The 17,723-nt window shown below is 34.7% G+C and overlaps 1 long non-coding RNA gene across 1 annotated transcript in view; it reads left to right on the forward strand.

Annotated features, from left to right (window-relative positions):
• LOC139041461 (uncharacterized) overlaps positions 1–17,040 on the forward strand; it is a 95,639-nt gene extending 78,599 nt beyond the window's left edge. The window contains exon 3 of the long non-coding RNA XR_011496648.1: positions 16,875–17,040. This is a non-coding gene — a long non-coding RNA (uncharacterized lncRNA). The remainder of the gene's footprint in view (positions 1–16,874) is intronic.
• Positions 17,041–17,723: the final 683 nt, after the last annotated feature.

Genomic DNA, 17,723 nt, shown 5'->3' on the forward strand with positions numbered 1-17,723 from the left:
AGAGGTATGTAGGTCCACGCCCAGGCTGTGAACCTGCTACCCCAGGCCGCCCAGGTGGAGCACACAAACTTAACCACTACCCCGCCAGGCCAGCCCACAATATTCTATTTTTATCCTCATTTTTTCATGCCTCATGTGTTCACTTTGCAGTATTTTATTTAATTCTATATACTTGATATTTTCACTTTCTCAATAAGTGCTTTATATTTCTATAAATAATTTTTTTTCTACTTTAATATAATAATTTTCCTTAATATGCTTTTAGGAGCTAGACAGGTTAATGTAAATAAAATATTGGAATTCCTTTCTAAACCGGGATAAAAAGGCTTCTTGAAAGAGGCTAATCAGTGAGTTATTTAATAAGTCATTACAAAAATTAAGAAAGCTGAATAACTTTTGAAGCTTTTGTCTTTAAGATCTGGTCTTAGGCTTTTCTTCTTTTGAATAAGAAATATAAACAGCTTCCTCGTATGCTTACAACTGATTTTGTCATAAGTCAGGTTAATAAACCCACAGATATTTACAACTATGCTTTTCTCATTGATAGTACTACTATAGAGGAGAAAACTGCTTTGCTGGTTTTTTCCAGTTACAAAGTCAAAAGTATTTTTTATCAAATGCAATCAATTACAATTTGGTTACAATTAATTTATTAAATATTGCAATAGTTCTTGAACTACTTAAATTTGAGGCTGATAATGGCATTCAATGATCATTTTGCATTTTTAATAGAATAATTGAATTATTAAAAAATTGGACTCTCTTACAATCTTGTTTTTCTAGTTAAATCTTTGTGTCTCAAATTATAATGGAAAGAAGTTTAGCATTTTCTGTGTGAACCATCACTAAATATAACGTTAGTCTTTAGAGTGTTGTCATTATCGGTTTCAATCTAATAAACATTTTTTAAATGTAGACTCTGGATATGAAAATTAAGAGATATCATAATTCGTTTATTTCACTTATATTTTTCCTTTTATGTACATGTGGCAGATAGCATAATGGCATCCAAAGATGTCTACATCCTAATTCCCAACACTTGTGAATATGTTAGCTTGCATACTAAAAGGTATTTTACAGATGTGACTAAGTTAAGAATTTTGAGACAGGAAGATTAGTTTGGATTATCCATGTGGGCCCAATGTGATCACAAAGGTCTTTAAAAGAGAGAGGCAGGAGGATCAGTCAGAGAAGCTGATGTGATGACAGAGGCAGACGGGAGAGTTGGGGAGAGACGTGGGGTGAGGAATAGACGGAGGAAGGAAAGGAGACAGGAACGGAGGGAAGAAGGGACAGGGAGAGAATTTGAAGACGCTCTGCTGTTCGCCTTGAAGACAGAGGAATGAGCTGTGCCAAGGAGCGGAGGCAACCTCTAGAAGGTTGAAAAGGCAAGGAATTGGATTCTTCCCTTCTGCTCCGGAAGAAACAGCCCTGCTGACCCATTTTAGACTTCTGACTTCCAGATTTCTGTTCCAAATATATGTTCTTTCAACTATTAAGTTTACGGTAATTTGTTACAGCAACAATAGGAAATTAATACAATATACAAAATGGTGGTGATGTATGAACGAGTTCAGAACATGCTACCCCAAAATATGCCGCTTTGGCATGTTGACTATTTTGAGTTAAAGATGTTTGAAAAACAGTAGATGCAAGAAGGACACTCTGACCTTCCTATCTTATTCCTGAAAGCAAGAGATAAAACCCTCATGAGAAAGATATCCTCCCAATACCAGGACGAAAGAAACATTATTATAGCCAGGGATAAGGAGTCGAGGCTGAGAGAAGTCTGTATAAATAACCTTGTTAAGCAAATTCTTACCTTCCTGGTCACTTTTTCATGATTAAATACCTAGCCCAACTCGCTTTTTTCTTGTCATGTTTTCGTAATTTACTACTCTTTGTCCAACTTAGTATATAAGCATTTGATGCTAACTGATTCTTTGAGTCTTCATTTTTCTTGTGAAAGCTCCCATGTGCAGGTAAAAAGAGAATAATACATATATGCTTTTCTCTTGCTAATTTATCCTTTGTCTGTTTAATTCTTAGACACAGCTGGAGGTTCTAAAAGGGTAGAGGAGAAATTCTTCCTCTTTTACGTTAAAAAAAAAATCTCTGTCTAAATGAGTTGTAAAGATCTTTTTCCAAAAGCATAAAAGTATTTAAATAAGAAAGTTTTATATTATTGTTTAATTAAAAGTCATTTGTTTCTTAGTAATAGGTAAAAAATAGTCGTATTATCTTAAGTTTGGTGAAATACAGAACGTATTTCTGTAATGGCTGGATTTTGCATAATGAACTTGTAGTAATTAGAAAAAATATGTACGTATAGGAATAAAGAGGGATTAAGTGTATCTGCTTTCTTCCTTTAAAACTCATTCCTTACTTCAAAGAACTTACTATAGATAGGATTAACTGTAGGATACGTTTATGAAAACGATGGCAAGTGAATTCATTTGGGTGGGTGGGCCTCACTGGCATTAACTGGGAAATCCTTAACAACTGTGAAATAAATAGATCTTGTCACTACTCATTGGACAAGCTACTTAGAGCTGTGTACTTGACTGTCAAAATAGGCTTCTTTAAGGAATCTTTTTGAAACAGTCTGACCCTCCAGAGTAAACTTTGAATGTGTCACATAGCATGTATTCCAAACCAGACTATCCCAAACTGACTCTTCAAAATTTGGCAAGAATTCATCCAGCAGTTTTCCCACGATACGATAAAAAGTAAAGAGAAGTCAGATTAAAAAATCCTTTTGTTTACACAGATTAGTTTTGTATTGAGTGTAACTGGTAAAACATTAGGACATGCTCCACACTGCCGCCATTGCTCTCCGAATCCACTCTCACTGCCTTGTACTTTAGGATAGAGACCAGGACAAGGAGTAAGTCTGGCTATTGTGAGTTGAGACATAGTCTGAGATAGTTGCTATAAAAATGGCAGAAGCACCATGTGTAACGATCCACCTCACTTATTCCAGATCAGAATACCTGGATACCATTGTAGGCACTATTGCTCTTTCACTCACGCCTGGAGCACACGGAGAACAGGCTGAGCGGCTAAAGAGCTTTGAATCACAGAGAGTGATGGCAAAAGACTGGTTTTATTAAACCATTTGCTAAGAGGTAAGTTTCCATTTTAAAAAATAGCAGTTTAGATAAATGTCTAAAGGACCTCTTACAATGCAAAATACCATTAAACGTGTGTCTGTTTCCTTTGAAAGGTGGAAAACAGATCAACTGGTTGCTGCACCAAGTTTCAGATATTTATTCTTTCGCTCCTGAAGAGTTAATTTTGTCCTATTCTATTTACCTTCTAATAACATTTGCCATCATATTTTGAAGGCTATGGCTAAACAGGCAATAGCTTAGATTTTTAATATTTCAGGATATTAAAAAGCCAGTTTTTTTTTAAGATTGGCACCTGAGCTAACATCTGTTGCCAATCTTTTTCTTTCTTATTCTTCTCCCCAAAGCCCCCCAGTACGCAGTTGTATATTCTAGTTGTGAGTGCCTCTGGTTGTGCTGTGTGGGATGCCGCCTCAGCATGGCTTGATGAGCGATGCTAGGTTCCCACCCAGGATCCGAACTGGTGAAACCCTGGGCTTCTGAATCAGAGTGTGTGAACTTAACCAATTGGCCACGGGGCCGGCCACCAAAAGCCAATATTTAGGATTTATTTTTCCACAGTTATAAACACAAAGGATATTTATTTAACATTTCCTAAAACAGAAAGGTTTATAAAAATCTTACCTACATTTTCATGCTAATAAAAATGCCAATCCCTATTAATTAAGTTACTTAACTCAACATATCATGTAACACTTAGAAAACCATCAAATTTTAAAAATATAAAAAGTTATCATTTTGAAGTTCTCGACTCATCTGACTTTACTATATTATAAACTGTTTATTTAATAATATACTCATTCCCGGCAAAACTTTTTAATAGAAGTTTATAAAGAAAATTACCCAGCTGTGAAATTGGAAGCAAAACTGTTGCAGCTCAACTGAATTTTATTTTTTACTATTTTGCCAACAGTAATCTGCACTTGTTTTTATAGCGTCTCCAACTAAAAAGGATTATCTAGTCAGAATATATCAGTACATAATAAATGGGCTTCATTTCTTCCCAGTTCTTTTAGCTGACAGCCAAAATGAATGTTTGTCTCAGTGCTGGCACCAGGGGTACTTCTGCTGAGACTATTTCATGGTCCATTGAACCCTAAAGGACATTGTTTTTAAAGGCATATTATCAGAAATGGAGAAGCAAGCCATCGGAGAGGCTATTACAGGTACTCCTGCAACGAGTACATACTTCTAGCTTGGCTGGGATTTGAAGACCTGCTATCCCGAAGATGTCAGCTATAAATTGTGCTTTTCTCCAAACCTTTATAATTTTATCCACCTGATAAATAAAATATCTATATGTATGTACTTGGAAGGTTTGGCAAGATAAAGATGCAAGTGATAATGTCTTACATTGGAAATACTTACAGACATAAGACCTTTACTTCTTATCATTGAAAGCTTTCATCAGATGGCCCAGCCTCCTCGAATCCTCACCTGACCTTCCAACCACTAGAAAAAATCATACACTTGGTAACCTTGTATTTCTCCTCTCTTGTTGCTGTCATCGGCTTACAATGTTTATTGATGCCCTTATCACGAAGCAGTGTGCTTGTTTGTTTATATGTGCCTTCCCTACCAGATTGAATTACTTGAGGGCAGACTCCAAGGGTTTTCATCCTTACATCCTAATGTCAAGCACAATGACTAACAATGTTGAAGGTGTTTAATTTTTTGAATATAGAGCAGCTATCAAAATAAATGATACTAGCTACATCACAAATGTTGTAGAAGGTCACACCACCTGTATGTGTTATGTTGGGTAACTGGCATAATTTCCTAATGTATTTTTGTTTCATGTTTATTCTTCTCTTATCTTATTGAACATTTTCACACACACAAATATACACCTTCTTATATTATTACACCAAAGATAGATCAATTAACCAAATCCAAAGCACTTGGTGAGCAGAGACCATCTCATCATTCTGTTTATAGACAATAAATACATAGAGTTTTCTTTTATTTTATTTGAAGCTTTTTGCTAATGCGTTTATTTAATTTGGCAATTTATTAAATCGAGTTTTCTTTTTTTGAGGAAGATTAGCCCTGAGCTAACATCTGCCACCAATCCTCCTCTTTTTGCTGAGGAAGATTGGCCCTGAGCTAACATCCATGCCCATCTTCCTCTGCTTTATATGTGAGACACCTACCACAGCACGGCTTGCTTGCCAAGTGGTGCCATGTCTGCACCCGGGATCCGAACCGGCGTACCCCAGGCCGCCAAAGTGGGACCTGCACACTTAACCGCTGAGCCGTGGGGCCCAACGACTGAGTTTTCTAATTAGAAAATGCTAAGAAGACTATCTAGTCTAACTCTGCTATTTACTAGTACTATTCTATGGCAACTTTGTAAGAAACGTCTGACTACCATTTGCATATGGCTAAATATTTTAAAAAAGCATTATATTCAAGGCTGCCTGGTACATTTTTATACATTTATATGTTACCTATTTATTTACTTAATTGAAAATATATATTAAATGGTTTGAAAAAACTAATAAAAATATATTTTAACTTCTTAAATAAAGAAAGAATCAGACTTGGAATGTTATAAACTAGAATAGAATGACATAGCCAAGATGAAAACTTAGACATGCAATAGCTAAGTAAAAAAATCGACTTTGCTTTTAGATGCCAACGGAAAAAATGAAATGTATTTAGTTACATCCTTTCCACTTTTTTTTTCATGGGTGAGGAACTAACAATTGTTTTTCATGGGTGGCCCTGAACTAACATCTACTGCCAATCCTCCTCTTTTTGCTTGAGGAAGATGGTTCCTGTGCTAACATCCATGCCAATTTTCCTATACTTTGTATATGGGATGCCACCACATCATGGCTTGATGAGCAGTGTGTAGGTCCACACCCGGGATCCAAATGTGTGAACCCCAGGCCTCCAAAGCAGAGTCTGCAAACTTATCCACTATGTCACTGGGCCAGCCCCCATTTCCACTCTTTGAAGGTAAAATTTTTAAAGATACAAAAATTTCCTCAGCAAAGTAAGCTTTCCAAACTTTTAAATCTCATTCAGGCCATCATTTAGAGAATCTGGAGAGATGCAGTGTTCTCAAGAACATTAACTCAATAGCAAAAAAATAAACAATTCAATTAACTAATGGGCAGAGGATCTGAACAGACATTTATCAAAAGACATACAGATGGCCAACAGGTGCATCAAAAGGTGCTCAATATCATTAATCATCAAGGAAATGTAAATCAAAACCACAATGAGATATCATCTCACTCCTGTTAGAATGGTTACTATCAAAAAGACAAGTGATAAGTGTTGACAAGAAAGTGGAGAAAAGGGAATCCTTGTATACTGTTGGTGAGAATGTAAATTGGTGCAGCCTCTACGGGAAAGAGTTTGTAGATTCCTCAAAAGATTAAAAACAGAACTGCCATATGATCCAGCAATCCCACTTTTGGGAATGTATCTGGAAGAAACTCAAACGGGGCCTCAAAGAGATCTGCAGGTTCATCTTCATTGCAGCATTATTCACAGTAGCCAATATATGGAAACAACGTAAATGTCCCTCAACAGATGAGTGGATAAAGAAAATGCGATATATGTACACAGTGAAATATTATTCAGCCATGAGAAAAAAAGGAAATCCTGCCATTTGCTACAACATGGACGGCCCTTGAGGGTATTAAGCTACGTCAAATAAGTCAGACAGAGAAAGACAAATACTGCATGATCTCACTTACACGTGGAATCTAAAAAAAACGAACTCATAGAAACAGAGAGTAGAGCAGTGGTTGCTGGGGGCTGGTGGGAGGGGGAGGTGGGGAGATATTGGTCAAGGGGTACAAACTTCCAGTTATAAAGTGAATAAGTTCTAGGGATCCAATGTATAGCAAAGGTGACGATAGTTAACAATACTGTAATATATACTTGAAAACTGCTGAGAAAGTAGATCTTAAATATTCTCACTACCCACACACCCAAAAGGATAATAACGTAAGGTGATGGAGGTGTTAACTAACTCTACTGTGGTACTCATTTCACAATAGATGAATGTATCAAATCATCACATTGTACATCTTAGACTTACAAAATGTTATATGTTGATTGTATCTCAATAAATCGGGGGGAATAAAATTGAGCAATAGATAATCTAGGCAAAGAAATTACTGATAAAGGCTGAAATGTGTTTCATATTATTGATTAAAGGCAAATTCCTATACTTTGGAGATTGAATGACTCATTGGTAAGGTTTAAATGCCCCTGTACAAATGTGCCTAGATAACATTTTTCAACATCATTCATGGTCAGCTGTGTTAGTAGAGATAATTAATTCTAGCCACACAAGCAGATCTCCAAAACTCAGCATCTTCCGACAATAATGGCTAGTTCTGACTTAAAAACAAAAACCAAAAACAACATCCACACAAAAACCTGTGCATGGATTTTTATATCAGCTTTATTCATAATCACCAAAACTTGCAATCAACCAAGATGTTCTTCACCAGGTGAATGGATAAATAAACCGTGGTATAACAAGACAATGTGATATTATTCAGTGCTAAAAAGAAATGAGCTATCAAGCCATGAAAAGACATAGAGGACCCTTAAATGCATATTACTCATATCACTAAGTGAAAGAAGCCAATGTGAAAAGGCTACATATTGTATGATTCCAACCATATGACATTCTGGAAAAGGCAAAACTATGGAGAAAGTGAAAAGATCAGTGGTTGCCAAGGGTTACGGGGGAGGGAGAGATGAACAGGCAGAGCACAGACGATTTTCAGGGCAGTAAAACTATTCTGTATGATACTACGGTTACGGCACACGTTATTACACACTTGTCAAAACCTATAGAACGTACAACACCAAGAGAGAGCCCTAATGTAAACTATGGACTCTGGAGGATAATGTTGTGTCAACGTAGGTTCATCAATTGTAACAAATGTACCACTCTGGTGGGGGATGTCGACAGTAGGGGACGTTGTGCATGTGTGGGGGCAGGGGATGTATGGGAACTCTGTACTCTGCTCAATTTTTCTTTGACCTAAAACTATTCTAAAAAATAAAGTCTATTTAAAAGTGGGGTAAAAAAGCTGAATGCGGCTTAGAAATCTCTGCTCTATCTTGAAGCTAGTCATGTGGAACACTTGATCCCCAGTGTCGCCATGGAGTGGAAGAGAGGAAGGTAGAAGATGCTGCAGCCTCACTGCTCAGGATCAAGATAACTGCGATAATTAATTTAACATGTCGACTTGGCTAGGATATGGTGCCCACTTGCTTGGTCAAATACCAGTCTAGATGTTGCTGTGAAGGCACTTTTAAGATATTATTAGCACTTAAATAAGTAAACTTTGAATAAAGAGGATTAGTCTCCATAATGTAGATGGGCCTCGTCCAAGCAGTTGAAACCTTTAAGACTGAGGAGTCCTAAAGAAGATAAAATCTCCTCAAGACTACTATACAGAGACTCTGACTGAGTTCGGACTCAAAATTACAGTATCAGCTCTTGTCTGAACTTCCAGCTTACTGGCCTGCCCTACTAATTTTGGGCTTGCCAGTCCCCACAATCTCATGAGCTATTCCTTAAAATCTCTTTCTCTCTAATATGTATATATGTATACAGATTATATATCTGTATACATATGTATATACACACTTATGTACTCTCTAATATGTATATATGTATACAGATTATATATCTGTATATATATGTATATACACACTTATGTACTCTCTAATATGTATATATGTATACAGATTATATATCTGTATATATGTATATACACACTTATGTACTCTCTAATATGTATATATGTATACAGATTATATATCTGTATATATGTATATACACACTTATGTACTCTCTAATATGTATATATGTATACAGATTATATATCTGTATATATGTATATACACACTTATGTACTCTCTAATATGTATATATGTATACAGATTATATATCTGTATATATATGTATATACACACTTATGTACTCTCTAATATGTATATATGTATACAGATTATATATCTGTATATATGTATATACACACTTATGTACTCTCTAATATGTATATATGTATACAGATTATATATCTGTATATATATGTATATACACACTTATGTACTCTCTAATATGTATATATGTATACAGATTATATATCTGTATATATGTATATACACACTTATGTACTCTCTAATATGTATATATGTATACAGATTATATATCTGTATATATATGTATATACACACTTATGTACTCTCTAATATGTATATATGTATACAGATTATATATCTGTATATATGTATATACACACTTATGTACTCTCTAATATGTATATATGTATACAGATTATATATCTGTATATATGTATATACACACTTATGTACTCTCTAATATGTATATATGTATACAGATTATATATCTGTATATATGTATATACACACTTATGTACTCTCTAATATGTATATATGTATACAGATTATATATCTGTATATATGTATATACACACTTATGTACTCTCTAATATGTATATATGTATACAGATTATATATCTGTATATATGTATATACACACTTATGTACTCTCTAATATGTATATATGTATACAGATTATATATCTGTATATATGTATATACACACTTATGTACTCTCTAATATGTATATATGTATACAGATTATATATCTGTATATATGTATATACACACTTATGTACTCTCTAATATGTATATATGTATACAGATTATATATCTGTATATATGTATATACACACTTATGTACTCTCTAATATGTATATATGTATACAGATTATATATCTGTATATATATGTATATACACACTTATGTACTCTCTAATATGTATATATGTATACAGATTATATATCTGTATATATGTATATACACACTTATGTACTCTCTAATATGTATATATGTATACAGATTATATATCTGTATATATGTATATACACACTTATGTACTCTCTAATATGTATATATGTATACAGATTATATATCTGTATATATATGTATATACACACTTATGTACTCTCTAATATGTATATATGTATACAGATTATATATCTGTACATATGTATATACACACTTATGTACTCTCTAATATGTATATATGTATACAGATTATATATCTGTACATATGTATATACACACTTATGTACTCTCTAATATGTATATATGTATACAGATTATATATCTGTATATATGTATATACACACTTATGTACTCTCTAATATGTATATATGTATACAGATTATATATCTGTATATATGTATATACACACTTATGTACTCTCTAATATGTATATATGTATACAGATTATATATCTGTATATATGTATATACACACTTATGTACTCTCTAATATGTATATATGTATACAGATTATATATCTGTACATATGTATATACACACTTATGTATACATCTATATAGATATAAATCTCACTGCTTCTGCTTCTCTGGATAACCCTATTATAACATTCATCACTATACTCAAAGTCCATTGGCAAGAATTAATTACGTTAACCACATGGTTCCAACCAAACTCAGCAATAACCAGAAACTAAAGGGAAAAACATGAGTTATATGATGACCACCATCATCATTAAATCTCCTATTTCTTCATGGAGATTGATTAAGGTATTACTTGCAGATAAAGTCCAGGTTTGGAAGGGGGATACCATTTGTATGCCTCAGTCAACTCTCTAGTATTCCCTACTATAAATAATAGGCAAAATAAATTTGGATGTTGTAGATTTAATTTCAACAACATATAAACCTTCATAACAGATATTACTTAAGAGTTAGAAAAAAAATAAATGGAAGAACACTTTTTCTGAAGCAAAAATTTCCTCTTTACATTATGCCAACAGAGAAAGAAGGACAACTTAAGAAAATCAGAGGCAGTTGGCCAGATAACAAAAGTATTTCAGATAAGAGAAAGACAAAGCTACACTCCCCTGATCCCCTGCCACACACACACACAGGCACACACACTTGCTGATAACTAGCAATTGGTATAGGCAAAGAGCAGGACTGAACATTTGAAATTCCAGGACCTTGCCAACGTCGGGAGGGGAAAGATCCAGAACACACTGTCTGCTGAGCTACTTCACCTCCATATGTGTTCCACATTCCCTCTTGCCTCTGCACATGCTGCTCTCACTGCCAGGGGTGCACTTTCCTGCATTGCTCTTCATTAAACGATTTGCAAATTGTTCTGCAAAACAGAGCTCAGGCAGAATTTGATTCATCTCACACCCCCATCTTTTCTGGGACCAACAGAATTTAAGTTATGACAGCATCATTGAAGTCTAACTCGCGAATTAACTTTTCTTATTTGGAAATTTTGGTGATCTCCATCTGCCTGCCTGCTCCTCATCCAGAAATGTGTATCTGTCCAAGTTTCCTACACATACCAAAACGAGTCATCCCCGTTCAAGGGAAACAAGTCAGCACAACTGCGGAGGATCCACAAAGACTACAAATACTGTAGTCCTAGAGTCACAGATAAACCCAGACCACCCTAACATCAGAAATTTCAAGAAATGAAACAACATGAAAATGATGGACAAATCTGAATTAGCAAAACAAGTGAAATTAGAGGAGTCTATTGATGAAAGGAAAAGAAGTTTTAATGGATCTATTCACAGCAAGAGATGGAAAATATAGGAGAAACATAAGAAGACACGTGGAGACAGAGCCAGGAGACAGAAAGTCTGTGTAAGTTAATTTCGTAAGGAAGAACAATTAGTGGAGGAGAAGAACCAGGAAGAAGAAAATATAATCACCAGAATGAAAGACATCGCCAATGGCCGAGTCAGATTCTAAAATAAGACCCATATTTAGAAATATCTTGCTGAATTTTCATATTTATGAGTGTAAAAAGCCAAGACAAAAAGAGAAATAGAAATAAAGAAATGAAAATCAACTGTTGTCACATTTTTGATAGCCAGCCTATATCACAGACAACGATAATGTGTTTAAGTATTAAGAATTCACTCAATTCTTAGAATAATTGTTCAAATTTTAAGGCAAAATTAAGTCAGATATTCAACTAACTCAAAATATCTTGCTCGAAAATGAAGAAAAACAAGATCTCAGAACAAAAGAATGGAGATTTTTTTGTGCGTGAGGAAGATTGGCCCTGTGCTAACATCTGTTGCCAATCCTCCTCTTTTTCTTGAGGAAGATTGTCACTGAGCTAACATCTATGCCAATCTTGCTCTGTTTTATGTGAGATGCCACCACAGCATGGCTTGATGAGGGATGCTAGCTCCATGCCCGGGATCCGAACCTGTGCAGCCCAGACCGCCACAGCTAAGCGCACAAAATTAACCACGATGGCACCGGCCAGCCTTGTGGTTTTTATTTTCTAAAGGCAGCTAAGTATGACTCAGCAGATATGAAATGTTTGAAAAAAATTAAAGAAGATTGCATTAAAATATGACATGTAGAAAATCATCCATTGACTAGTGGATATTAAATAGCATAGAATTACACTTTGTCTTTCATTAACTTAAAATAGTTAACACTATTTTAGGGTAAAAGATTTTTTATATAAGTTTAATGTTTTAAATGTATTTATGGTTTCAAACTCTTAGCATCAATCTATCAATAAAACATAGAAGACCATCATATTTAAAGAATAGTTTACAATTATTGTAAACCTGAACTATGCAAATAAAACTATAATGAATAGAAATAGAAGATAGAGATTGGCAGAAGACATTCGCGGAAAAAGAGGAATAACAAATAGCCTCATAGTCATTAGCTTGAAATCAGTAAATTCTGTGTCTAATGAACAAACAATCAAATTTGTTTTAACTATATAATGTTAAATGATATAAATACATAAACTATAATTGTTATACAAATGTAAATATATAGATTATATAAACATATAATATAAATGAATAAATATCTACAACATTAAGTTAAAGAGAAATCAGCAGGGAAACTATAAAAATGTCAGTGCTAAAAGTAAGAAGATACTAGAGGAAAAGAGAATGAAACAATTATAGCAAGGAGCCAAGAGATCGTGTTCAAAATGAATCTATCCATAAGCAGAGAGATAAGTACATAAATATAAATTTATAATGCAATCATTTGAAGAACTAAATAAAGAAGAAACTCTAGGCAGTGTTTGCTTCAGGAGACTGGGCTTCAGAAGGAGTGTGGTGAGGAAAATGAAACCTTCTCTTGCACATCCTGTACCCTAATGGACTGTTGGGGCTATTTTTTTTTTTTTTTTTGAAATGGGTTTGTTTTTTTTTTTGAGGAAGATTAGCCCCGAGCTAACTACTGCCAGTCCTCCTCTTTTTGCTGAGGAAGCCTGGCTCTGAGCTAACATCCGTGCCCATCTTCCTCTAGTTTATACGTGGGGCGCCTACCACAGCATGGCTGCCAAGCAGTGCCATGTCCGCACCCGGGATCCGAACCAGCGAACCCAGGGCCACCGAGAAGCGGAACGTGCGAACTTAACCGCTGAGCCACCAGGCCGGCCCCTGTTGGGGCTATTTTTAAGTGGTATGCACAGACTACCTCACTATTATATCAACAATAACTAAAACTAATAATAGTAGTAGAAGCACATTAACTCTTCCAATCTTCAATATTTATTGTGTGTAGAAAATCTGGTTCTTTATGAACCTTGTGTTAATTTAAATAATCAAAGAGTTTCAAAATTTTTGATGAAATAAAAAGAACTCTAATAGAGGCTCACATTTAATTTTACTCCCATATGTGTAGAAGAGGAAGTGCTTAAGAACTTGTGTTGACCTCATAAAAATCAAAATACAAGTATTTATAGCTTTTAGAAAACAGTGATGTCCATAATACAATTTTCAATCATAATTATATATTATGAGAAGTTAAAGGTAATTTTCACAGGCACCGAAATAATCCCTAAATCTAGGCATTCTATAAGATGCCTTCATGGGAAATGATGTTTTGAGGAACAGTTACGAAGCAGAAGAGTATTTACTTTAATATAGCTGCATGGAAAGAATGAATCACCTTCTAACTTTTTGTTTTGTTGACCAGCACTGAGAATGATCCTAAGTCATCATTGTAAAGAAAAAACCTGGACTCATAAGGTTGAAACTTACCATATGGGAGAAAATAATGACAGAATGAGAATTTTAACAAATGAGTATGAAGTTTGTTGTGATTTGTAGCTACATGTGAAATAAACTATTTACCATGGGCAGAAATTCTTTAAATTGTATGTCAGTTGTAAATTGGCTAATTCCTATAAGCACCTTTCACAGAAAAAAAATGTAGTTAAACTTCTTCCTTTATTAGGTAAAAACTTTTCAGGCCTCACACACAGATCAATGAGACAGAATAGTGAGCCCAGAAATAAACCCACGCTTTTATGGTCAGTTAATTCATAACAAAGGAGGCAAGAATATGCAATGGGAAAAGACAGTCTCTTCAATAAATGGTGTTGGAAAAACTGGACAGTTACATGGAAAAGAATGAAACTGGATCATTTTCTTACACTATACACAAAAATTAACTCAAAATGGATTAAAGGCTTAAATAATTCTTTAAGAGCTGAAACCATAAAACTCCTAGAAGGAAACATAGGCAGTAAAGTCTCTGACATTGGTCTAAGCAGTAGTCTTTTGGATCTGTCTCCTCAGGCAAGGGCAACAAAAGCAAAAATAAATAAGGGGGACTACATCAAACTAAAAATCTTTTGCACACCAAAGGAAACCATCAACAAAACGAAAAGTCTACCTCCCAAATGGGAGAAGATATTTGCAAATGATATATCTGATAAGGGGTTAATATCCAAAATATATAAATAACTCATGCAACTCAATATCAAAAAAACAAAACATCTGATTAAAAAAAGGACAAAGAAGCTAAATAGGCATTTTTCCAAAAAAGACAACAGATGGTCAACAGACATTTGAAAAGATGCTCAACATCACTAATCATCAGGGAAATGTAAATCAAAACCACAAGGAGATAGCACCTCACACCTGTTAGAATGGCTATTACCAAAATGACAAGAGAAAAGTTTTGAGGAGGATGTGGAGAAAAGGGAACCCTTGTGCACTGTTGGTGGGAATGCAAAATGGTACAGCCACTATGGAAAATGGAAAATAGTATAGAGGTTCCTCAAAAGATTAAAAATGGAACCACCATATGATCCTGCAATTCTACTTCTAAGTATTTACTTGAAGAAAACAAAAACACTAATTCAAAAAAATGTATGCACCCCTATGTTCATTGGAGCATTATTTACGATAGCCAAAATATGCAAGCAATCTAAGCTTTCATCCATAGATGAATGGATAAAGAAGATGTGGTATATATATACCATGCAATATTGCTCAGCCATAAAAAAGAATGAAATCGTGCTATTTGTGACAACATGGGTGGACAACAGGGTATTATGCTAAGTTAAATAAGTTAGACAGAGAAAGACAAATACCATATGATTTCACTCATATGTGGAATCTAAAAAACAAAACAGATGGACAAACAAAACAAAACAGAAACAGACTCAGATACAGAGAACAATCTGGTGGTCACTAGAGGGGAGGGGGTAGTGAGACTGGTAAAGTGGGTGAAGGGGATTAAGAGATACAAACTTCCTGTTATAAAATAAGTAAGTCACCGGGATACAATGTAGAGCATAGGGAGTATAGTCAATAATATTGTAATAAGTTTGTATAGTGACAGATAGTTACTAGACTTATCATGGTGATCATTTCATAATGCGTATAAATGTCAAATCATTATGTTGTACACCTGAAACTAACGTAATAGTTTATGTCAACTATGCTTCAATTAAAGCAACAACGACAGAAATCAGATGCCTCGATTTTTTTTTTTTTTTAAGATTGGCCCTGAACTAACATTTGTTGCCAATCTTCTTTTTTATCCCTCCTCTCCCCAAAGCCCCTGAGTGCATAGCTGTATATTCTAGGTCCTAGTTCTGCTATGCGGGATGCAGCCTCAGCATGGCTTGATGAGTGGCGCTATGTTCACAACCAGGATTTGAACCAGCAAAACACTGGGCCACTGAAGTGGAGCATGTGAACTTAACCACTCGGCCACCAGGCCAGCCCCAGATGCCTTCATATTTTAAAACAACAGCATCTTGGAATCAAAGTGAAATTTGGTGAAATATGAATAAAGTCTGTGTTTCAGCTAATAGTGATGTCTGGATGTTAATTTTTTTAGTTTTAGCAAACGTATATCATGCCTATATAGCATGTTAACATTAAGGGAAACCAAGGGAAAGGGAACTCTTTGCTTTCTTTGAACTTTTCTGTATCTAAAATTATTTCAAATAAGAAGTTTATTTAAAAAATGAAAAAAAAAGTTTCAAGCCTTGAATTTAAAAACAATAAGTAGACTATCATTCTAAAGGCAATACATTTCCACAGTCCCGTTAGTACTGCTCTCATCTGTAATTAAAATCAAGAACTGGCATTGGAAGGAACACTTTTTGAAACTGAATTCTCTGCGGAACTTAGAAGGCCAAAAGACTTCTGCCTTTTCTTGCATAATTTGAGAAAATGGAATGGGAAATATTTTACAGTCATGTTCTTTTTAAAACCCTACTCTGCAGTTTTTAAAAAGATACTTTTCAATATATTCCATTAAGTGTTAATAAATCTCCCATCTTTGTTTTTCCAAGATTTTTAGGCACACAGATATTCCTTAATATACTAATTCCAGAAAAGTGCTACATAAAACACAATTTCTATTATTTACCCTTATTTTCCACAGATTCCCAAGGTGAAATTTAAATTGTGTATTTATTGAAAAACAATAGCTGCTAGCAAGCTCATAATGTACATTGTGAGTGATGATGACAGACAAGTTCGTCAAGTGTGAAGAGGAAAACCAATGAAGTGAGAAAAGAAAGAAGCCAGGAAATCGAAGGGAGAAAAGATAAAGCACAGTAATAACACTACAGTGAGTAAATTATATTTCTTCCTGCTTATCCTCTGCAAGGTTTTTCAAAGTCTATCTCACACATAGTAGAGGTCTTTTATGTGCTTAGAGCTAGGTCCCAAGAAAGCTTTGGGGGTGTCTTATCTAAGCTCAAGGCAAGGAGTGGAGGCAGGTCAATCAGCCCAGTACTTGCAATATGGTTAATATGACCATTCTGGGTTTGCCGGCCACAGTCACAATTTACCCCTTTGGCCCATGTAATTACTAATAGTTCCCTCTTTCACTCTGACAGTCATCTTGATGTAGATATAGGTGTAAAATTACCCGTGTGTTAAAAGCTTAACTAAGAAAAGCTTAACACTCAGTCACATCAGAAAGAATTGTGACAACATCCTTTTTCTTTGTAAGGTGGAAAAAAAGATTAAAAAAAAAACTGGCTTAAGAAATTCAAAAATTGGCTGACAAAACTAAAAAATTCGGAGGTATTTTGGCTTTAAGTGTGACTGCAATGAAGAGATTTAAAAATTGTCATCATGTCTCTCTCTCTCTGTGTCTCTCTGTGTCTCTCTGTCTCTCACTGTCCTTTCTTGAGGGATTGACTTCATCCTTGAGCAGGTCCTTGAATTGAGGTGACAAAGTGTATGTCAAGGGCTACACAATCATATCTTTACACTTTCAAGT

Source organism: Equus asinus, chromosome 21 (genome assembly GCF_041296235.1).
Source record: "Equus asinus isolate D_3611 breed Donkey chromosome 21, EquAss-T2T_v2, whole genome shotgun sequence".
Lineage (NCBI taxonomy): Eukaryota > Metazoa > Chordata > Mammalia > Perissodactyla > Equidae > Equus > Equus asinus.